Source organism: Ambystoma mexicanum, chromosome 7p (assembly GCF_040938575.1).
Source record: "Ambystoma mexicanum isolate Mex_15411 chromosome 7p, UKY_AmexF1_1, whole genome shotgun sequence".
Taxonomy (NCBI): Eukaryota; Metazoa; Chordata; class Amphibia; order Caudata; family Ambystomatidae; genus Ambystoma; species Ambystoma mexicanum.
Genome location: NC_090939.1, coordinates 112,000,622 through 112,023,715, shown reverse-complemented (window position 1 = coordinate 112,023,715; position 23,094 = coordinate 112,000,622). Strand labels below are relative to the sequence as shown.

General features: G+C 48.8%; 1 protein-coding gene across 3 annotated transcripts in view; it reads left to right on the top strand.

Moving 5' to 3' along the window:
• ZBTB20 (zinc finger and BTB domain containing 20) overlaps window positions 1–23,094 on the top strand; it is a 3,989,371-nt gene that overhangs the window by 2,763,357 nt on the left and 1,202,920 nt on the right. Inside the window, exon 1 of one of the 3 annotated variants that reach the window (XM_069635903.1) lies at window positions 8,069–8,350. The exons of the other annotated variants lie outside the window; for them this stretch is intronic. The gene's annotated coding sequence lies outside the window, so the exon portion shown is untranslated. Of the gene's footprint in view, window positions 1–8,068; window positions 8,351–23,094 lie in introns of those variants that run through there. 3 annotated transcript variants of the gene reach the window in all.

Here is a 23,094-nt window from a genome sequence, read left to right as displayed (position 1 = left end):
CAGCTCAGGATGGTCAACAGGGTCAAGATCTCCAACCAAGGTCAGATCCTCTTCTAGATCTGATTCCTCAGTATCTAGTTTGACCATACAGGGTTGAACCTCACACTCAGCCTCAGCTGCTGTGGGAGTCACAGGTGTGACTTTGGACAGTCTTGGAGATGTCCTTCTGGGCACAGGAGTGCTTGCTGGTTTCTTGCTGGCAGACTTAGGTTTCCCCTTTGTCTTTTCTTGTTCTGCAATGTCAGTAAGTCCTGTGGACTTGGGGTGATAGCTTCCTCTATCATGTCCCCAGGAGAGCCTCTTAAGGTTCTCTCCCTTGCAGACCTTGTGAGCTCCTGCTTCCTTCTGCTGGGGGGCCTGGGGGTGCTGGACACAACTCCGAGAGTTTTAAGGTCATTACCCAACAGGACCCTCCCAGAAATGTTATTTTGCACACTTACAGGTATTCTGACAGTCATGTCATTACACTGGATGAGAGCTGGTAACTGGGGAACCATTTGCACAGGGCCTGCAGCTAACTTGGTTAAGTGTTTGGGTGCCTTAGCAACATCCGCCACTTTGAAAAAGCATTCATCAACCACAGTTATGATGGCTCCAGTGTCTCAGGTGGCAGGGGTCTCCTGACCATTCACAAGAACACTATCTTCATAATACTCTTTAGTATTATCTGGGATTGAGTTATAGACATCTAAGTTCTGTTGTTCCCAAAGACCCAAAGACACTAAAGAAACACTAGCTGAGACTCTCATGGACTCATCAGCTAGTAGCTGAAAGTTTCCACTGGTCATAGGTACTTAATCCACCTGGGAGAAGGCTAAGGAGACAGTGTTGATCCCTGAAGGTTTACCCTTACACTTGGGATCTCCTTTCACATGACCAGGCAACCCACAAACAAAGCATTTTCCAAATGCTCTTTGGAATGGGGGTTTGCCCTGGCCTCCATCTGGTGTGGACCCAGGAGATACACTAGCCTGATTCGGTTTACCTTGTGGCTTACCCTGGTTATGTTTGGGGCCTTCTTTTGGATTGGAATTATTGGAATTCTCTTTGTTGTCTTTCTTTGGCTGCTTCCCCTCATCCTTCTTCTGAGTAGCCCCAGAATCCTTGTGAGTGGCCCTGTTGGCAACCCACAAGTCAGCAGCCTTAGCTAGCTTCTTAGGATCTATCTCCTTTGAATCAGCCAAGTGCTGTTTAAGCTCAGGAGAGCAGACATCAAAAATAGACTCCAACATTACAAGATTCATCAAACCTTCATAAGTGTTCACTTTGTAACCCTTAACCCAACCATCTAAGTTTGTCAAACCTTCACACACCCAGGTAGCCCAAGGGTTACCATCATGCTTTTTGAGGGTTCTAAACTTCTTAAGATACTGGGAAGGGGTCTTCCCAAACATAGATATTAATGCTAGTTTCACACATTCATAATCCTGTTTATCCTCCTCCCCCAACTCCATTACAGCATCACTTGCAACAGGGGGAACCTAGAGAAAAGCCAAGGAATCAACTGATTCCCTGAGATACCTTGAATCCCATGATTGTACCCAAACAGTGCTAACCAATCCAAAATATCAAGTTAAGTCTCATACATACCAATCATTTCCTTGGGGATACGGGGGTCTCCTAGGGCTTGAAGACCTAGAAGACTCTGGGAGAGAAGCATTTTCTAGAGACAGTTTCTTCATTTCTAGTTCATGGTTCAGCTCCATTTCTCTTAATTCTTAACTCTTGATGTTTCATGGCAGTTTGTGCAACTACGTTTCACTTCCAATTCAAGTCTCATTTTCTCAAGTGCAATAAACTCAGGAGTAAGTGTAGGACCTGTGGGGGTCCCTGTGGACAGAGGTTGTGCATTCTGAGCAGGGAAGGGAGTTGTAGGGTTTCCTAGCAAGTACTCATCTACTTCTTCAGAATTAACACTCTCAGAATCAGAAACATCAAAATCCACATTTGCTGGAGTGGTAGGTCCTTCTGACCCACTCTCCAGGTTTTTTCCCATTAATTTTGCAACCAGCTCAGATTTCTTTCCTTTACCAGAGATATTCTTATCCCTACACATGGTTCTCAGAACCTCGGCAGTATAGAGTACAAGTCTCTCTTCAGTGTAGTTTTCCATATTTGACATGATTCCTTAGTTAAATAGAATTAGTGGTGTTAGCCTTGTGGTTAGTTGAACCCAAGCAATAGCAGCACTCTAAGTGTAATCACTCTACTTCCAAATCCTCACCGCTGTACACCAGTGTTAGGCAGAATCCCGTGCAGCGCCCTTAGGGACCACTACACACAATTAAGACTACAGGTGGCAATACAAGTTTTACTTTTGGTACAAGCCTGTACTACTAAGTCAGAGTGGTAGCAGTGGCGGAGCAGCCAGGCTTATCTCGAGAGTATATGAGCAGTAGAAGAGATTACACAAAGGGACCTCAATTACTGTGACTCAAGCAAACACTGACTCAAGGTTTCAGGTAGAAAAATATAAGTACATTTATTTTTAAACCATTCGTTATAAACACAACACTTCTATTAAACTCAAATAAAAACCACACGTTAAATATACTACAACTATAGGACCACAGTAGAGGTAAGTCATAGGCGTGCTGCACTTGCAGCATTACAAGCACAACCAACCACTACCAAACACAGCTCTCGGCAGCGTACAGCCACTGGGTCTGTAGTAGCAGCGGGTCCCAAGACTCCAAACACGTGCAACAGTGCGGTGGCGGTGGAGAACAGGTAGCACCAGTGTGGAACAGGTAGCACCAGTGTGGAACAGGTAGCACCAGTGTGGAACAGGTAGCACCGGTGTGGAACAGGTAGCACCGGTGTGGAACAGGTAGCACTGGTGTAGAACAGGTAGCACCGGTATGGAACAGGTAGCACTGGTGGGTAACAGATAGCACCGGTGTGTAACAAATAGCACCGGTGTGTAACAGATAGCACTGGTGTGGAACAGGTAGCACCGGTGTAGAACAGGTAGCACCGGTGTAGAACAGGTAGCACCGGTGTAGAACAGGTAGCACCGGTGTAGAACAGGTAGCACTGGTGGGTAAAAGATAGCACCGGTGTGTAACAAATAGCACCGGTGTGTAACAGATAGCACCGGTGTGGAACAGGTAGCACCGGTGGGTAACAGGTAGCACCGGTGGGTAACAGGTAGCACTGGTGGGTAACAGATAGCACCGGTGTGTAACAGATACCACCGGTGTGTAACAGATACCACCGGTGTGTAACAGGTAGCACCGGTGGGGAACAGGTAGCACCAGTGTGTAACTGTGGGGAACGGATTGCACCAGTGTTCGAACAGGTAGCACTGGTGTGGAACAGGTAGCACCGGTGTGTAACTGTGGGGAACAGGTAGCACCGGTGTGGAACAGGTAACACCGGTGGGGAACAGGTAGCACCGGTGTGGTACAGGTAGCACCGGTGTGTAACCGTGGGGAACAGGTAGCACCGGTGTGGAACAGGTAACAACGGTGGGGAACAGGTAGCACCAGTGTGGAACAGGTAGCACTGGTGTGTAACCGTGGGGAACAGGTAGCACCGGTGTGGAACAGGTAACAACGGTGGGGAACAGGTAGCACCGGTGTGGTACAGGTAGCACCGGTGTGTAACCGTGGGGAACAGGTAGCACCGGTGTGGAACAGGTAACAACGGTGGGGAACAGGTAGCACCAGTGTGGAACAGGTAGCACCGGTGTGTAACTGTGGGGAACAAGTAGCACCGGTGTGGAACCATTCAGCTCTTCATCGAGGAAGTAGGCCTCAATCCGAAAAATTGTCCAGGTTTGTGGCATACATGTTGACTTTTTTAAAAAAGTAAAAGCCTATTGTGAATGGGTTGAATGTATTTCTCTTGAGTGAAATTGAGTGAAGTCACCCGCCACTTTGAACACCTTTGCAGTGAAGGCGAGTTCTGCATGAAATGCTTTACAGTTATCCCGATGCTCTGCGCGCATTACCTCGGCTAGCGAAAGGCTGCTATCAGTTTCTTCTGGACTTACATAGCTACTACCCTGGCCCTCCCCAGAGATCAACCTCGGAGACTAGCTCAGCGGCAACGTGCTCGCCTTGGAAGCAAGACTACAGGAAGCAACACAGGTTCGATCCCCGGGTCCGCTCTTAGAAACCTCTGGGCAACAAAGTCAAAAACTCCTCTAACAGCACATCGATGCCCCCGGGCTGTGTGAGCGCTTTAAAAATGCAAAAGCAAAAAAAAAAAAAAAAAATAATAATTAAATGGTCCTCACCTGCTGTCACCTGTTTCATCCCCTGCATTTAGGGGTGTGCCCTTTCCCTGCCGCACCCCCTTTCATGCTAGAGACGTCACCCCGCAGGCCCTGTCTTTGGGGTTCATCTCTTTCCCTGCCACACCCATGCTAGGGATATCACCTCACAAGCTCTGCTTTTGGGGTTCAGCTCTTTCCCTGCAGCACCCCCTTTCATGCTTGAGACGTCACCCCGCAGACCCTGCCTTTAGGTGTCAGCTCTTTCCCTGCAGCACCCCCTTTCATGCTGGGGACGTTACCCCGCAGGCCCTGCCTTTGGGGTTCAGCTCTTTCCCTGCAGCACCCCCTTTCATGCTAGAGACGTTACCCCGCAAGCCTGCCTTTAGGTGTCAGCTCTTTCCCTGCAGCACCCCCTTTCATGCTGGGGACGTTACCCCGCAGGCCCTGCCTTTGGGGTTCAGCTCTTTCCCTGCAGCACCCCCTTTCATGCTAGAGACGTTACCCCGCAAGCCTGCCTTTGGGGTTCAGCTCTTTCCCTGCAGCACCCCCTTTCTTGCTAGACATGTCACCCTGCAGGCCCTGCCCCTAGGTGTCAGCTCTTTCCCTGCAGCACCCCCTTTCATGCTAGAGACGTCACCCCGCAGGCCCTGCCCCTAGGTGTCAGCTCTTTCCCTGCCACACCCCCTTTCATGCTAGGGATGTCACCTCACAGGCTCTGCTTTTGGGGTTCAGCTCTTTCCCAGCAGCACCCCCTTTCATGCTAGAGATGCACCCCACAAACCCTGCCTTTAGGTGTCAGCCCTTTCCCTGCAGCACCCCCTTTCTTGCTGGGGACGTTACCCCGCAGGCCCTGTCTTTGGGGTTCATCTCTTTCCCTGCCACACCCCCTTTCATGCTAGGGATATCACCTCACAAGCTCTGCTTTTGGGGTTCAGCTCTTTCCCTGCAGCACCCCCTTTCATGCTAGAGACGTTACCCTGCAGGCCCTGCCTTTAGGTGTCGGCCCTTTCCCTGCAGCACCCCCTTTCATGCTAGAGACGTTACCCCTCAGGCCCTGCCTTTGGGGTTCAGCCCTTTCCCTGCAGCACCCCCTTTCATGCTAGAGACGTCACCCCACAGGCCCTGCCTTTAGGTGTCGGCCCTTTCCCTGCAGCACCCCCTTCCTTGCTGGGGACGTTACCCCGCAGGCCCTGTCTTTGGGGTTCATCTCTTTCCCTGCCACACCCCCTTTCATGCTAGGGATATCACCTCACAAGCTCTGCTTTTGGGGTTCAGCCCTTTCCCTGCAGCACCCCCTTTCATGCTAGAGACGTTACCCTGCAGGCCCTGCCTTTAGGTGTCGGCCCTTTCCCTGCAGCACCCCCTTTCTTGCTGGGGACGTTACCCCGCAGGCCCTGTCTTTGGGGTTCATCTCTTTCCCTGCCACACCCCCTTTCATGCTAGGGATATCACCTCACAAGCTCTGCTTTTGGGGTTCAGCTCTTTCCCAGCAGCACCCCCTTTCATGCTAGAGACGTCACCCGCAGGCCCTGCCTTTAGGTGTCAGCCCTTTCCCTGCAGCACCCCCTTTCTTGCTGGAGACGTTACCCCGCAGGCCCTGCCTTTGGGGTTCAGCTCTTTCCCTACAGCACCCCCTTTCATGCTAGAGACGTCACCCCGCAGGCCCTGCCCCTAGGTGTCAGCTCTTTCCCTGCCACACCCCCTTTCATGCTAGGGATGTCACCTCACAGGCTCTGCTTTTGGGGTTCAGCTCTTTCCCAGCAGCACCCCCTTTCATGCTAGAGACGTCACCCTGCAGGCCCTGCCTTTAGGTGTCAGCCCTTTCCCTGTAGCACCCCCTTTCATGCTAGAGACGTCACCCCTCAGGCCCTGCCTTTGGGGTTCAGCCCTTTCCCTGCAGCACCCCCTTTCATGCTTGAGACGTCACCCCGCAGACCCTGCCTTTGGGGTTCAGCTCTTTCCCTGCAGCACCCCCTTTCATGCTAGAGACGTTACCCCTCAGGCCCTGCCTTTGGGGTTCAGCCCTTCCCCTGCAGCACCCCCTTTCATGCTTGAGACGTCACCCCGCAGACCCTGCCTTTGGGGTTCAGCTCTTTCCCTGCAGCACCCCCTTTCATGCTAGAGACGTTACCCCTCAGGCCCTGCCTTTAGGTGTCAGCCCTTTGCCTGCAGCACCCCCTTTCATGCTAGAGACGTCACCCCTCAGGCCCTGCCTTTGGGGTTCAGCCCTTTCCCTGCAGCACCCCCTTTCATGCTTGAGACGTCACCCCGCAGACCCTGCCTTTGGGGTTCAGCTCTTTCCCTGCAGCACCCCCTTTCATGCTAGAGACGTTACCCCTCAGGCCCTGCCTTTGGGGTTAAGCCCTTCCCCTGCAGCACCCCCTTTCATGCTTGAGACGTCACCCCGCAGACCCTGCCTTTGGGGTTCAGCTCTTTCCCTGCAGCACCCCCTTTCATGCTAGAGACGTTACCCCTCAGGCCCTGCCTTTGGGGTTCAGCCCTTTCCCAGCAGCACCCCCTTTCATGCTAGAGACGTCACCCGCAGGCCCTGCCTTTAGGTGTCGGCCCTTTCCCTGCAGCACCCCCTTTCATTCTAGAGATGTCACCCTGCAGACCCTGCCTTTGGGGTTCAGCTCTTTCCCTGCAGCACCCCCTTTCATGCTAGAGACGTTACCCCTCAGGCCCTGCCTTTGGGGTTCAGCCCTTTCCCTGCAGCACCCCCTTTCATGCTAGAGACGTCACCCCGCAGGCCCTGCCTTTGGGGTAGAGCTCTTTCCCTGCAGCAACCCCTTTCATGCTAAAGCCGATACCCCGCAGGCCCTGCCTTTAGGTGTCAGCCCTTTCCCTGCACCCCCCCTTTCATACCAGAGATGCACCCCACAGGCCCTGCCTTTAGGTGTCAGCCCTCATCCTGCAGCACCCCCTTTCATGCTAGAGGTGTCACCCCTTCCATCGCGCAGGCCATGCCCTTAGTTGCCTTACGGGTCTCTCCTGATATCCACTCGCGCTGGGGGGGGGCGGGGATTCGGAGGGGGGCATGCTGTCTGCAATCAGCGGTGCCCTGCTAATTCCCCAGTTTATGGACAGATTAAAAATATTACATTAGGCTGGCAAATACAAATGTACTTGATGTTATTTAATATGTACGCCTTCAGGCTTGTTCCTCGTTGTTTGGAAATTAATTTAATCTCGGGTGCTTACTGGCATCCTTCTGCCGACCCCTCATAAAAATGTACGTGTTGCGCTAAAATGTTAATGCGAGTTGAGAAACATCCGTCTGCCCGGCCTGCAATCAACAAGCGAGCTCTAGCACGGAGAGGAATCAAAGAGCCCTGCATTCGCAGCATTCACCCGCTGAGCTATCTCACCACCTGTTGCCACAAGCGGGACGCTTTTGCACAGGAGGGTAACAAGGAGAAGTTTGAGAAACCGACACACAGGCCAAGTAACATCCTCTTTCGTTTTCCGAGACATAAGGTAGGAGCGTCTCTGATTTTGAGGTGGTTGGTGTTTTGAGAGGGTGTGGGCGGGGAGGTGGTTCAGCTAGCACCTGGGGTCATGACCTCAGAGCTTTTGGGTGCAATAGTTCGTGTCCAGCTAAATAGCGGTGCTTGCTCGTCTGATGAAATTACCTGTGGGAAGCCGACTGCCAAGCAGAAGCGTGGATGTTTCTGGAGCGCAGCGTTCACAGGCCCGGGGGACGCTGTCCGCGAACAAAGGGCCTGCTTCTCCCTCCCAAGTCACCCGGAGTCGCATCCCTCCTCCGTGACTCAACCTCCCTCTCGCGGACACCGAAGCAAGCAAGACAACTCTCACAGCAGCACAACAATGCCATGCTTTGTGTGCCAGAGCGAGAGATAGCAGGAAGCAAGCGGGCCTGCCAAGCTGCCAGTATTTGCTAATTCCAGGAATGTTTCTGATACCCGAGGCTGGCTTCCGGCTGCTGCCGCCGCCCTGCCTGGTGACGGGGCTGGGCACGGTGCGCAGTCCCTGCGATGAGCCCCGGGCTGGTCAGGGTGCCCGTGCTCCCCCCGACTCTCGCCGCCGGCCTTCGCTCTCTGCCTAACTCTGGCACACAGTTTGTGGGAGGAGTCGCCGGGACGCTGGCATGCAGCTGACAGACGTAATGTAAGTAGGCGACGCCGGGGCCACTTTACGGATTGTTGGAGGGTGAGGGGGGAGGAATTATGGAGGTGGACAGGTGCAGGTGAGACTGCTATGGCGTCCTCCGCCATCGGTATTTCTCCAGAGAACCCCCCGCGCCCCCTGCTGACCCTTCCCCTTAGCACTTGGATTGGAAAGTTACTGATAAACGCTTTGAATGTTGCTGCTCACGGCGTGTAGTGAATTGGGGTCCTAGTTGATGGCGTACTTTCAGGGTTATGTGGGTTTTCAGATTTTGGATTTAGGCCAAGCACGCGCCTCGGGAGCCTTTGTAGCTCCTGGTAAATGTTCCCGAATTCCAGGAACAGTATGGATTAAGCGACCGATCCTGCGTTTTCGACTGGCCACCTTCTCCAGAATTGACATAGTCTGAGAACATCTGCAAATGCCCACACAGTGCTGCTGAGTTGGCATTTACAGATTTTGGGTGCGCCTTGCCAGCTCAGGTCCTACCCTGTCAACGCCTCTGATGGGGGCTCCACTCACCCCACCCCCCCACAGGAACCAAAATGCTCGAGAGAGGCTTGTTTTTTTTTTGGCCTTCTGCTGGAGTGCATCTACCCCAGAATAGCCCGCCTTCCCATCTACAAGACACCACCCTCAAGAGAAGATGTCCAGGAAACCTTGCCAAGGTTGCTCAACCAGACGGCCTCACGCATTCAGAGCATGCAAAGGAAGCGCGCCGAGCTATTGCGGCCTTTGTTGGTTTCTAGACAATAGTGCAACATAACTGGTGCTCTTCCCGCTTTCCTACAGGTGGCGCCATCATACAGGCACACCTTTCTCCCCGCCTAGCTGCGAATTACCCATTGCCCCTCCCTCAGGGGTGTCGCTAGGTCTGGAAAAGATCCAGGGCTACGCTAATATAAGGACTTTTGGGACTCGGGGCTAGCTAGCGTTTTGGTTGTAACCCTTGAGATTCTATCCGGGGCTACAACCCCCTGAACCCCTCTAGCAACATCTTTGCCCCCCCCAAAACCCCTCGCCTAGAAACTCAGCTCAATAACACGGTTCCCTCCTCTGGCCTCTGGCATTTGGAGTTTATTAATAGAAAAGAGGCAGTCCAGCGAGACCTGCTGGGAGGCCTGGTGGTGCAGCTGAACTCGAATGTGTGGTCTAAGGACAACCTAAGGTGGAACGTTTAGGGACATGTCTGCAATACCCTATGTTTCAGCATCATACATTGCAATTACAAAAGACTTAGCAAAATCAATCGTATTAAATGTTCCTTCAGTATAACAACCCAATGACCAGCATATCTTATAATGGCCACAGTAGCCCAGCTCAGCTTTTATTTTTGTTTAGCTACATGAAGGTGCAGGGTATCATAAATGGTTAACCTTAGCTACCAACTCAAATCATTTTATCTGCCTCACATACAAACCTTGCAGTAGATTGAGTTGCATTTTCCTGAATTATCGTTCGGATCCATATATGCACTAATTAGCGTTTCCAAAGCTATTGGAGTGCGAGCCCTTTAAACCTCATGGGCGGCCGGTAACCTTTTTCCTGAATCCTCATCGACTGGGTGGAGTTTTTCAACCCTTGAATGGGCAGCGTCTCCAGATTTCTCATCAAGCAGATTGAGCCTTGGAATCCTCTGCTGGACACTTTTTCCAGACTCCTCGTTGATTGGGTCGACTTGTTCGCTCTTCCACGAGGCACCTTCTCCAGATTCCTCATTGACTTGGCCAAGCTGTTTACTCCTCCACACCTGGGCACCTTCTCCAGATTCCTCATTGACTTGGCCAAGCTGTTTACTCCTCCACACCTGGGCACCTTCTCCAGATTCCTCATTGACTTGGCCAAGCTGTTTACTCCTCCACACCTGGGCACCTTCTCCAGATTCCTCATTGACTTGGCCAAGCTCTTTACTCGACACATGGGCATCTTCTCCAGATTCCACATTGACTAGGTCGAGTTGTTTGTTCCTGAGGGGCCACCTTCTCCATACTTCTTATTGTCTGGGTCGAGTTGTTCGCTCCTCAGCAGGGCACCATCTTCAGATTCGTCAATGATTTGACTGAGCCTTTCACTTCTCATTTGAGCCACTTTCTCCACTTTCCTCTTTAACTGGGTCAAACCTTTAGCTTCTCATTTGGACACCTTCCCCCAATTTCTCATTGACCTGGTTGAGCTTTTCTTGGGTGGGGGGGCACTTATCCAGATTGCTCATCAAGTGGGTAATGCCTTGCACTGATCTGTTGGACACTTTCTCCAGAATCCTCATTAACTGACTGAGGCCTTGGCTGGGCACATGATGCATGTTCCCCTATAACATGATCAAGGCTTTTGTTTCTCAGCTGGACACCTTCTCCAGATTCCTCATCAAGGGCGTTGAGCCTCTTTGGCAATCTCTCCATGTTCCTCTTTGTGGATCCTGGAATTTCTTCTCCAGATTTCTTATATTCAGGGAGCTACAATTGGCAGCACAACCTTTTCAGTGATGGTGGTTGGCCCTAAGAATGCTGCGCTGCTGATACAGCGAAACCTGGAGAATTTGTCTACTACCACAGTAAAGGAAGGCTGGCCCTTTTGTTCATCTTTAAATCTATCTTTGGGCTCTGATGTAAGTGACCATGCCTATTTATGCTTCGAAGACATACTGAATCCATCTGTATACAACTTCCCTCTTTAACTTCCCCAGAGGCCCATAAAGACCTTGGCAAGGGAACATAGGTTTTCTCAACGTAGGCAATAGCAGGTCGTATTGATGGCTGAGAGTGTACCTAAAGAGTTAGTGAAGTTACAGTCTTGTCCAATGTTGGGAGATACTTAGACAAGATCTTGCATACTGAGAACAGAGACACTGATCAGTGTATTAGACACTAGAAGGCCCAAGCTCATGGGAAGTAGCCGAGACGCTGTGAAGAAATCTGCTGGAAAATTGCTGAGATGTTGGAAGTTACTGAAGCCCAAGCAACTGGGGAAATGGTGAGATACTGTGTGCCTCACCCGAAGGGGAAGTTGCAGAGACGCTGCAAGCCCCAAGCCACTGGAAATTTGCTGTGAGGATAATGAACCTAAACCCACAGGAAAAGTGGTGAAATGCAGCAAGAATCGTAATACTGGGATATTGTTAAGATACAGAGCGCTTAGGTGCAATGAGAAGATTACACAATGCTCCAGGATACAAAATGATCAAAAGAAATAGGATATGGAGAAATGTCATGCTGAGAAGTGGATCAAAGCAAGTGATGTAAGACAGGCTGCAATACGGGAGTTGGTGTCTCTTCCCAAAGTGCTCCGCGTATGAGAAAGAAGCTACGTAAAGTGAGAACACACTGCATTCTCCGAAGAGGATTGAAATCCTAAAGTGTTCTATGTATGAGAAAGAAGGGAAGTGAGGCAGACATTGCCTCTTCGGAGATGCCATGAACTCACAACCTGAGGATCCCTTGAGGAAACCTCTGAGATGCTGAGATCCTGAACGAGATGGCAACAAGATGTACAAGCAGAGCGTTGACGAAACCCAAAGGGAACCTGAGAGATTAGATACATGATCAGACGTCAATGGGAGCGAAGTGTAATAGACACAACTTTGAGAGATTTGGAAGAAGACACATCCTCTTGACAATTGAATGGTGGTAAGAGATATACATTTATGGAAGATAAGAAAGGAAATAACCCAAATTGGGACCTATGGAATACGATAGCCACCAAAAAGGCTTAGATACCTGATACTGTCTGAAAAACAAATCAAGTCCCTAACTGGAGGGAAATGTTCTAAGGCTAGAAACAGTTACTTGGGACACACATGCCAAGAAGGTGGAAAAAGCAGAGCGTCCTTGCTGGTAACTCTGCAGAAAGGAGAACATACATGGGTTGGTGGTAAAAGGTGAAGAAAACAAAACAATCCGAAATGCAGAGTGGAGTGAGTAATGTTGGGATTGAGAGTCTATTTGAAATAAAAGCGTAAATATGCAAGAAAGAACGGTTTATGAAAGACTGAATGGACACAAACCCTGGAAGACCCTCAATGAGTGATATCCTGGACACTGCCATGGGGGTGTGGGTGGGCACCAGAACTCTAAATTCTATCTAAATGGTGTCCACTTAAAGGCGTCCTCCAGAAACCTGAATAGCACTCTAGCTTCCTTATCCCCGAAGTCAACCACAATTCTATGACCAGGAGAGAGATTTTTAGGCTTATCTTTCGAGCATCAACAGAAGAACAAGCAGGCAAACAGAATTGAGGGGCATCTCCCACTAACCACCAGGTTTTGTATCATCGTTGGGTGCACCATTTCTCTTAGGTGGACATAATTAACCCTGACGATGGACCTGTGGTCCGAAATGCATCAGCTATGGTCTCTGCTGCCTCAGCCATGACAATAATCACACCAATAAAGGATGCTTATGATGAAGAATCATTCAATTTGTTTGATTGTTAAAACTTTGTATTGATTCTGTTGATTATGTGTCGTATGCAGTAGTTTTCACTACACTATGGCAAACTCAGTTCTGATGATGTAATCCTCAGACATTTTCTGCGGTTTCCTTGACACGGAAGTCAACTATTTAAATAAGAGAATCTTAATTCAAATCTATTTGGTTTGTGTGAGTGTAATTCATCACAGTCACCACTGGCACAAGATTGGCCCACCACTGTAACAAAGAATGCTAATGACTAGTTAGCTCATACCCACATAGTACATGTATAGAGTATCAGCATTGTTAGCTCTTCTTTTAGAGTGATATTAAACAAGTGAGTATTCAGCGTTTCTCTGATGAGTATTCGAGGAACTTTAGCCTATCACTTGAGGTCTTTATTGGAACTGTTACAGTCCATGTTCCTCTCTGCACTTTTATGGGACAGCTCAGAATAACCTGGCCTTGCATATCATATGCAGGTACTAAAGAGGATGCGACTCCCCTCCCGGCCTGCACACAACGAAATTCTGGAATTTGTCAGAGTGCCCAGCAAGATAAGGTCTCGAGGGCTTGGCTCAGCATTTCTGCGCTCTTAATTGGGGCGGCTCTCACAGGAGTAATTGCAGAGCACTTCTGTGTGTTTTATTCCCTGCAAATGGGGTCTGGTTTCCATTGCACATGCAGCCCTCATACCAGCCTGGGGGCCTCGTGGCCCTGGAGGGCATCCATTGTGTTGTGGTTCTTCACCCTGGTAACATGGCCAATAGTTTCTTCGGCATATTCTGGCACCGGAGTGCCTCTTCGTCATTGGGCCCACGGCAGGCCCTGATTGGCTAGTAGTCCTTCAAAATCAGCCAATCGCAAGCTGGCAGGCTGGAAAGCCAGCCCACCAACCAAAGGCTCCTGTCTGAGCCTGTCTGTTAGCTCCATCCTTGGCCTCCCCCCTCTTGACCATGAGGAAGCTGGCGCCTACACAAACTGCTGCCCCTGCACCTCCACACTCCATGCAACACGCCAATTGAGTGAGGGTTGACCTCTTCACCACCTCCCTCCCTAGCAAATCTAAACAGCTGTGTGACTCTCTCACTCACCCTGCCTCCCCTTGTCTTCCTCACCCTCACTGCATTGTGCCCTGTTTTACTCTTGAAACTCAGGTTCATGCTTTGAACATCCTGCATCCCATATTGTGCATTACATTTTGTGCCCTTTTTTTTGATTCTCAAACCTAGGTGTGTACTTTTAACATCCTGCACCCCATATTGTGCATTGCATTTTGTGCCCTGTCTTTGATTCTCAAACTTAGGTGTGTGCTTTTATCATCCTGCACCTCATATTGTGCTTTGCATTGTGTACCCTGTCTTTGATTCTCAAACTTAGTTGTGTGCTTTTAGCATCCTGCACCCCATATTGTGCATTGCAGTTTTGTGCCCCTCCGGTAACCACTAGGCTGCCTGGTGAGTTGGCCAGAATGGTGCAGTGCCTTTCCTTCAACTATCCTCTGCCACCCCGATGGCACTCACCATCTCTCCTATCTTCTCCAACTGCAACACTATCACCTATCCTCCTTATCTTACAAAGTCTGGAAGTAAAAGGCACAAAAAAGACATACTGCTAACCGTGGCCTACCCATCCCAGACACCTATGTCAGTGCAAATTCCAGACAGGTCTTCACCAACATCCTTTTCTCTGTCCCCTCCCCAGGTCTATGGACTTCTCATCTCATCTCCACTCTCCCTCTTCTCACATCCTCTCCATTAATGGTGGCACCAAGTGGGAAGTCCTCTTGGCCGGCTTCTCTTCATCACGCTGCATCATTAATGTCTGCCACACAGGCACTATGCTGGCTCAGGGTCCTCAAGCCAACCTCTTCCTCTTTGACTGGCGCCTGCCGTCCTGCATTAACTCCCTTCCTTCAACTGCCTCCCCCCTACCACTCTCTCTATCCCTCCCCCTCTGAATGGTGTACCACGCCCCTGTACTCCACCTCAGAAAACCTTCAAAGGGGGAGACCTCCTTCACCTGGCTACTCTCAATGCCCGCTCAGCCAACAAACACTCCGCCAACATCTGCCTCCTTGAAGACACTGACCTTAAGGTTCTTGCTCTTACCGAGACATGGTTCAATGCCAGCTCAGTCACTGATTTTGACTCCCTTCTCCCAGATGGCTTCAAGATCATTTCCAAGCCACAACCTTGCCGTGCTGGCGTGGGTTGCCTTAATCTGCCCTGAGTGGGTTCCTTCCTCCATCATACCCACCCAGCCCTACTCATCCTTTAAGAAACTGGTCTGCAAGTTAGTCATCTCTCCCTCCTCCTCTCTGACTATTGCCACTATCTACAGGCCCCCCCGGCACTACCAATCTGTTCCTCTTTGAATAGGCTGATTTTTGTTCTCTCTCCTCTCAACCACATCCAAACACCTCCTCTTGGGAGATTTCAGCACCCAACTGGACTCCGCTAGCACAGCATCCACTCTCATCCTTGTCCTCTGCACCTCTCTATCCTTCTCAGTTTTTCTCTTCTGGTCAAACCCACTCGGCTGGGCACCCTATGGACGCCCTCATACACTCTGACCTCTTTCCCCCACCCCCTCTGGCCACCACTCTCTTGGTCAGACCATTCTCTCCTCTCCTCTCACCTGGGTCCCTTCGGCCCTCTGACTGCACCTCCAAAAACCCTGCCAACCTTGTTTACGAACATACGTCCGATGAAATGAGTGTCTGCTTTTGCCTTCTCATCAACCTTCATCCCTCACCCTGCCCCACCCCAGACTCTACCTCCGACTCTGCTCTCAGCATCCTCCATTTGGCCATTACCAACACCCTTGACATTCTTGCCCCAGTCATGAGGATCTGCTTGAAACCTGCCTCCAAGCGTAACACCTGGTACGACTCCGAAATTGCATCCCTGAAACGCAAGTGCAAAGCTGCAGAATGGAAGTGGCAAACCTCAGGCTCGCCTTCTGACAAACTGGCCTGCCGCCTGCTCCAAAGGCAATAGAGACTCTCAAACTGTGCCAGGAAAAGGGCCCACATCCAGGCACAGTTATCTGGTGCATCCAACAACACAGCTCAACACTTTAAAATCTGCAGGGAACTAGCCAGCCCTTCCGCAGTTTCCTCGCCTCTTCCGTCCCAGGCCCTCTGCCACACACTAGCCACACACTTCATCACTGAAACTCTGGCCATCCTGAGCACCCTTTGTACCCTCTCCCCAGCCCTCCCATGCCTCCTTTGGCCTCTCACCCTCCTCCTTCTCCCCTGTCACACCTGATGAAATCACCAGAGGTGTCCGCTCTATGAGGGTCTCATCCAAACAGGTTTCCCCTTGCTTCTCCAGAACCATCAAGGACAACATTGGCTCTCTTGCCCCTGCACTTGCTGATTTCGGCAACCACTCTTGTTGCTAGATCTTTCCCCTCCTCCCTCAAGAACTCCCTTGCGTTCCCCCTCCGGAAAAAACCTTGAGCAGACCCTGCCAATCCAGCCAACCACTGCCCTATTTCTATCACCCCCTTCCTCGGGAAACAGCTGGAGAAGCTGGCCTGCCCCCACCCACCTTACACACTGTAGGTGTTGATGGTCTCCACGACCATCAATCTGGATTCCGAGCATCCAGAGGCAAGGAAACTGCTCTTCTGGACACCTGTGAAGAACTGCTGGCATCTCTTCACTCCATCTCTCCAGCTGTCCTCATCCTACTTGATCTCTCCTCTGCCTTTGACACAGTCAGCCACTCCATCCTCATAAAACGGTTCTGGGCACTTTTTCACCTACCTCCTTCTGTATGTGTGGTGTCCCCCAGTGCTCAAAATTCTCCCCTGGCTCTTTAACACTTACCTTGTTCAGCTGGCACTCCTCATTTCCTCCCTCTCCCCCAACTTCCAGTGTTACACAGGACTGCCTATCTGCCACCCAGTCCTGGTGCACTTCCAACAATCTCTGCCTCAATGCCAGCAAGACTGAAATCCTTCCTATTGGGACCCATGATCCCTCTTTCTTCCCCTCACTTTGGCCATTGGCCATCCTCTACGGGCTCTCCCCCTTCTCCTTCATCTGAAGCCAGAAACCTTTTAGTCATCTTCATATCCTCTCTCTCCTTCCTCCCTCGCACTCAGGACTTTGCCAAGAACTACAATGTTTAACTCTTCCCTTTCAAAGCAATTCTCCCCTTTCTCACTTTCCCCCAGAAGCTCAATGTTACCCAAGCCTTAGTCCTCTCTAAGCTTGACTATTGCAATAGTCTTCTACTGAATCCACCCTCTTTCACTCTACGACCCCTGCAGCTAATCCAGAATAGGGCAGCAAGACCTATGCCTGCCCTCAAGCCCATGGCCCTCATCTCTCCTGCTCTAAAAACTCTTCATTGGCTCCCGGTTGCTGCACAAATTAAATTCAAATTCCTCTGCATCATCCACAAAGCTGTCTAGGGCCTGGGACCATGCTATCTGCAACCTTCTCTTACTACATACTCTTCCTCTAGACCTCTACGTTCCTCTGGCACCAAATCTCTGTGTGTAAAACATTTTACTAAACCGAGGACCGGAGGTTGATCTCTTTCTTCAGCTGGCTCCATCTTGTGGAACAGCCTCCTCCTTCCTCTTCATCTTGAGCAGGACCTTCTCAAATTCCGGAAGCTCCTCAAGACATTCCTCTTCACCACCTCCTTCCCTTCTTCCCTCCTATCCTAATCTCCCAGTCACTGTGATTGGTTTCCATTGCCCTTATGTGTCCTTCGGGGTCATGGCCTTCCACACTGAATCGCCTGAGTGTGTGCCTGCTCACAGCACTTGCCTCGGCACTCACCTTCCTTCATCCTGTAGGCTTGCACTCACCTATCTAAGGCACTTACATCTGCTGCTCACCCACAAGTGCGGACACTCCCAGCACTTACCAACACTCCCCTTTTCTCCCTGGACTTCTATGTTCTGAATACAATGCATAGTAGGTTTGTCTTTATTCTCCAATGTATTTATTGTTTTAATCCCATATTCTCTCCCTGTTGCCCTGGGGGTGCTTTGAAACACAACTGACTTGCTGTTTAAGTGCCTAATCAATGCACAATAAAATAAAAAATAAAAAAACCACCAATACCTGACTTCTTTTTTAAAGACATTTCTATGCAGAATGCATCAATGCAGGGTCCTTTCATGTATAGTTGATTGTTTGATAGTAATGTGGTGTTAATCCCCCGTTCCAAAGGTGGGAACAAAGGTTAACAGCCCGGCAGCCCAAGTTAATGGCCCGAGCAGAGCAAGGGTGGTTAAAGAGGACTCCCTCTTAACGTTTCTAGAACAGCAGAGGATCTGGTATCAAACCCAGATGGGTTAAAGAAAGCCCTTGATGACTGTGATTGGAGAAGGACAATTGACGCCATGCGAGCATTGAAATTGCATGGAAGTTTCTCTTTCTTAGATAAACCAAGCAGCACGCTTCCGAGCTATCTTATTAAATTCCCTGACAGCAGATTTCGCAATGATATGCTAACATTTCGTCTAAATCTGCTGCCAACGGGAGAAATTATTTCCAGCAGGCTCAGAAAAATATCATGCAGGGAATCGTGTTCCATATGTAAGTTAGAGGTAAGACCATCTCTGTATCACATTTTGGTTGAATGTCAGGGCACAAGAGGTTTGGCAATAGACTAATGTCTTAGATTTTGTATGCCACTCTAGGTGGTTAGAGACCATGGACTTTTGGTACTGTTTGTCCTCAGGAAATGCAATTGAACTTATACACATGTTGAGAAGTCTTAAACTGTGTAATGAATAGCTCTGAGGACTGGTTGGTTGGGAATATGAACTAGGATTTGCAATGTATGAATGTACAATTGTACTCTTTTGTATTATGTGAAAAGTCAAATGGTTGACTGTAGCACATTATAAATAAAAAAAATAAAAGAAGAAAAATAAGTTTTCTTTACTCATTTGAAAAGTGGTGTATGAAAGAGACATTTGTTTTCTTTACCCACTTGGAAGCAGTGTTGGATAAAAGAGACATTTGTTATTGAACTAAATAGAACATAGTTGAAACAGAACTCTTTTAAAAGTCTTCCTGAATTGATTCAGGGGAAATTAATCAAACCCTGGTCACAAGGATTGCTTTGTGGGAAACCTGAGTTTGAACTTTTGTACATTTTTGTTAAACTAAAAACAGACATATTTACCTTATGAACTTTGATTGTATGTATTAGTGTGAGGGCCAGATACATTAGGACACACAGCCATCTTTGTGTATCTTGATAGTTTGCTTGGTAGGAACTTTCTGGTTAGAAAAGGGATAGGTAGGCCTTTAGCCCACCCCCTTCTATGTTTAATAAATATGTAAAAAGTTGAGAAAACTCCAACTTTGTGTCCATCTCTCAATTCTGACCCCTCACAGAAGGCTGTGCTCTTAAGATAAGTGTGAATATAATCCAGTAATGACCCAAACAACACAGTGAAACAGTCTAAAATAAAGGGAATGTCCAATCAAGGTTCTATACAAATAGATATACTTTAATTAAACACACAATCTGCAAGTAGAACTAGATATAAAACACTGTACAAAAACCCACCCATGTTGGAGAGCAGAGCCGATGCCACGGACTGAAGAAAGTAGTACTCCAAGCATGAACCCAGGGGTGATAGCCAAATTACTAACCATGAAAGGGATATGTCTTTGGTGAAAGAAGGTGCTATTGTGACCTAACCAGTCTCTAGCGCCCAGGTGGACTGAGGGGACAGTTTGTGGTCAACAGTACCTTGTTTTGGTTCTTTGATGGCTTTATGGTGTTGAATCCTGTTATCGAACATTGGTGTGAGCAGATCAAGCTCGGTTCGAGTACAGTGGGTCCAAGCAGCAGGTGGTCATCAAGCAGGTGTGAATGTGGTCTCTCTGTGCGGTACGATGGTCTTTAAGCGATGCAGGTTGTTTTGGTCACCAGGATCTCTTCAAGGATGTACCGGGCGAGTCGTGTTGTAACCACTGGGCAGTTAAAGTTGCTAGGCGATGGTCATCTAATTGGTGATCTGGTTGCTCCGAAGACCGGGTCAGTGAAGCGGCCGTTGAAGGGCTAGTCAGGCTGAGTTACGGCTGTAACCTCTGGGTAGTTTCGGCGTGTGACCTTGCAGTGGTTTGAATCGGGCCCTGTTGTTGAGCAGTTGATTCGAGACTAGCAGGTGCAAGCGATATAGCTTGAATGGGTTGAGGAGTGCAAAGGACAGCAAAAGCGTATTCCCTCTGGTTCTCAGAGTGGTGAACACAGTGCGACCGGTTCAGTGTGGCATAACAGGCAGCATAACTTGGTGATGTCATCACGCGGAGCGTCTAGCCGAGTTATTGTAGTCGAATGTCTATAGAACGGTTGAGTTAAATAATCATGAGGATTAAACAAGCTAGCATATGGTAATGTACTCAACCCATGCTTGTGAATGTCATTTAAACAGACATATGTGTGAAGAAATGGTACTCAGTGATAATAGTGAAAACAATAGCGAATAGAAAACAGAGAAAAGAAACATCGAAAATGTTTAAAAGTATAAATAAGGTGTGGGGTAAGAGATTAGAAGGGGTTAGGAGGGGGGTTGGGAGAGGGTTAAATGCATAGAGAATCGGGGGGGCTTGAGCGGGGGGGACCCTACAAATAGAAAAAAGAAAACAATTGATATTTCTGTTCACTGTTTTTTATTCACTGTTCCTCTATTCACTGTTTTTGTCATTCACTGTTCCCTATTAGGTAAAATCACATAGTTCCTGAAGAAATATGTAATATCCTTAACTTTAATGAAAGGACGGTATATACGCGCGGCTGTATTTTCTCATGGATATGAGCTAGACTAACTGATGGAAAAATACTTAGCAATAGATAACAATTAAGATATCACAGTACTATAGTGGTAAATATCTTAAATCACAAAGGCAATATGACAAGTATGATAGTTTCCACTTTTTTACTTTATTGTCCCCGCTATCCATTTAATAGTTGAAGCAGGAGGCACCCCTGAACCCCCTGAGTCCATTACACCGAACAAAGGGAGTGGGGGACACCACTGCTCCCCTTATTCGTTTTAATTGGAATTGTTTTTTATCTTCTGCTGAATGTGCAGTAAACGCTTTAATTAGCATTTTGGGCCGATGCTGATATTTTGTGATTAGTCCAACATTTTTCCATGATCAACGACACTATTTGGTATTTATTCATTACAGCATTGCCATGGACTGAATAAGTTACAAGACAGGCTGCTAGGATATCTCTATATGAGATTGTCTTTTCATACTTTCTGTAATATAATGCTAATTGTTGTTGGTCACAATGGTACTTTTTGGTTTTACTTTTTTACAGTTTGTGGTCCCTGAGGAAGAACTCCAGTCGGAAATGCCTCAGACCCACAAATATGCCCTTGTTTCTTGAATAAATAATTTTCTATAAACCACAGATGGACAACGCATATTTGATGGAAGATTTTTCCCTTCTTGTTGTTAAAGTACATCACTGAGAAACCGTTCTGAAAAAACAGTTTCAAAAATAACTTTTTTGTGCATTAGCACATGAGGTCCTTCCTACTTTCTTGTTTACTTCATCAAGGAACCTGCTGAATCAATTATCAGAAGTAGTGCCATGGACTGTGTCTAAACTCCGGTTTTATTTTAGCGTTTACCTTGCCATCATCATGGGATACCTAGGGGGATATCTTAAATACCACCTCTGCACTGAGACTTGGCTCTCGCTGCGGCTGTGGAATGGGCATTTGTGACCTCTGAACCTGCTCTGTGCCACTGGTAAAGCTGGCACTGCAGATCAGGATACTGATGCAGCGTGCCACAAATGCTTACACAAGGGGAATTTGATTAGAAGAGATGGTATTACCTGCATCAATGTATTCATTATTACAAATAAAGAAGCCAGGGCTTTGCACTGTGAGAAACCTGAAGGTGTCTCACTTACTAGTCCCGCGGGATCTGTCATCCATGTGGCCAGGACATGGCCATCGCTGTTGGATCAAGTTCCTCGGGGTGGACAAGTGCGGGAGGATCACTTGGATGGGGGGGTCTTCGGGGAGTGGAAGGGGGACACCGAAGGGTGAGATGTGGCATCCCCTTCCTTTAGATACATTTTCCCCATCCTGTCCAGTAGGATACTTAAAAACTCTACCCCCAAACCCTTTTCCAACACAAGCACTTTCTCACCCCGTGAGCGACAACTGACTAATATCGGAGCCGTTTACCTGACATGTCCCAACACAAGGGTCAGGCAGAGTCAGGCAATTACCGACAACTACACATACCTGACTGCTCTTTTCCTTCCCCACTGGAATGAAAGGCAGAGCACAAGAGCACACAGGGAGCAAGGCCGAATACATGAGGAAACGGCTATTCTAGGACGGCAGTTCAAACGGAGGTGAAAGGCGGCGAGACCTGAAAGGATGGCAAGGAGGGAGTTACCCATGCCCTTTTCAACACAGACACACAAAACCTCAGACAAAAGAAGCAGAAGACTGGGAATCACAGCTGGCGAATGGTGTAACGGATGTCAGCGGTACATGGAACCCTCTTGCACCTATAGCCAGGGCCGGGAGACTCGGTTGCCATCGTGGTACCGTCCTTGACTCTAGCGGCAAAAGAAGCGCCAACGAGTTCAACACAGCCATTGAGTCAGAAGAACTTGCTAGTGGGCCGGACTGTGTTAGACTCAAGGTTGCAGTGGCAACATTAAAAAGATTAAGAGACAGAGGTTTTTGTGAATGAACTTGCTTCCAGAGATAGTGATCCGGTGCCATGTGGGCGCTCATACAAAGGACTCTGGCTGGTACCCCTCTCTTGACCAAGGAAGGTATTGAACCGAAAGATAGCAGAACTGCAAGTCCCAAGAGGCCATAGAGAAGGCCGGTGTGAGGTGTCGAGGTGTCAAGGTGTTCATACAAGGGTCAAACCAAACCCTTTGCACAATCGAAAGTCAGTGGCATGTTGTATAAATTTGGAACTGTGGAAAGTGTGAACCCTATTGAGGGAATTGTAAGACAGGCATTTGCGCCCAGCGGAAGGGAACGCCGTGCAAACTGGTTATTGTAAATAATAACGCCCTTGCCATAGGCTGACAAAGTGACCTAGCGAGAAGTGATCACCCTTCGGAAGTCTTTGTGTAAAGTTGGCAAGTGCGGTGGAAGGCCTGAGCCCAGATGCGGGGGACCTAACAAAAGGTGGTTGTTTAAAAAGACATTGAGACTTTTGAATGTTACGAAAAAGGAACTTGATTGAAAGACGATAGTGAACCCGACTGAGGGATGTCAAGAGAAAAGTGTAAAGAAGCGAACTGAAAAACATTGTGATGACAAATATGAACCCGACTGAGGAATGT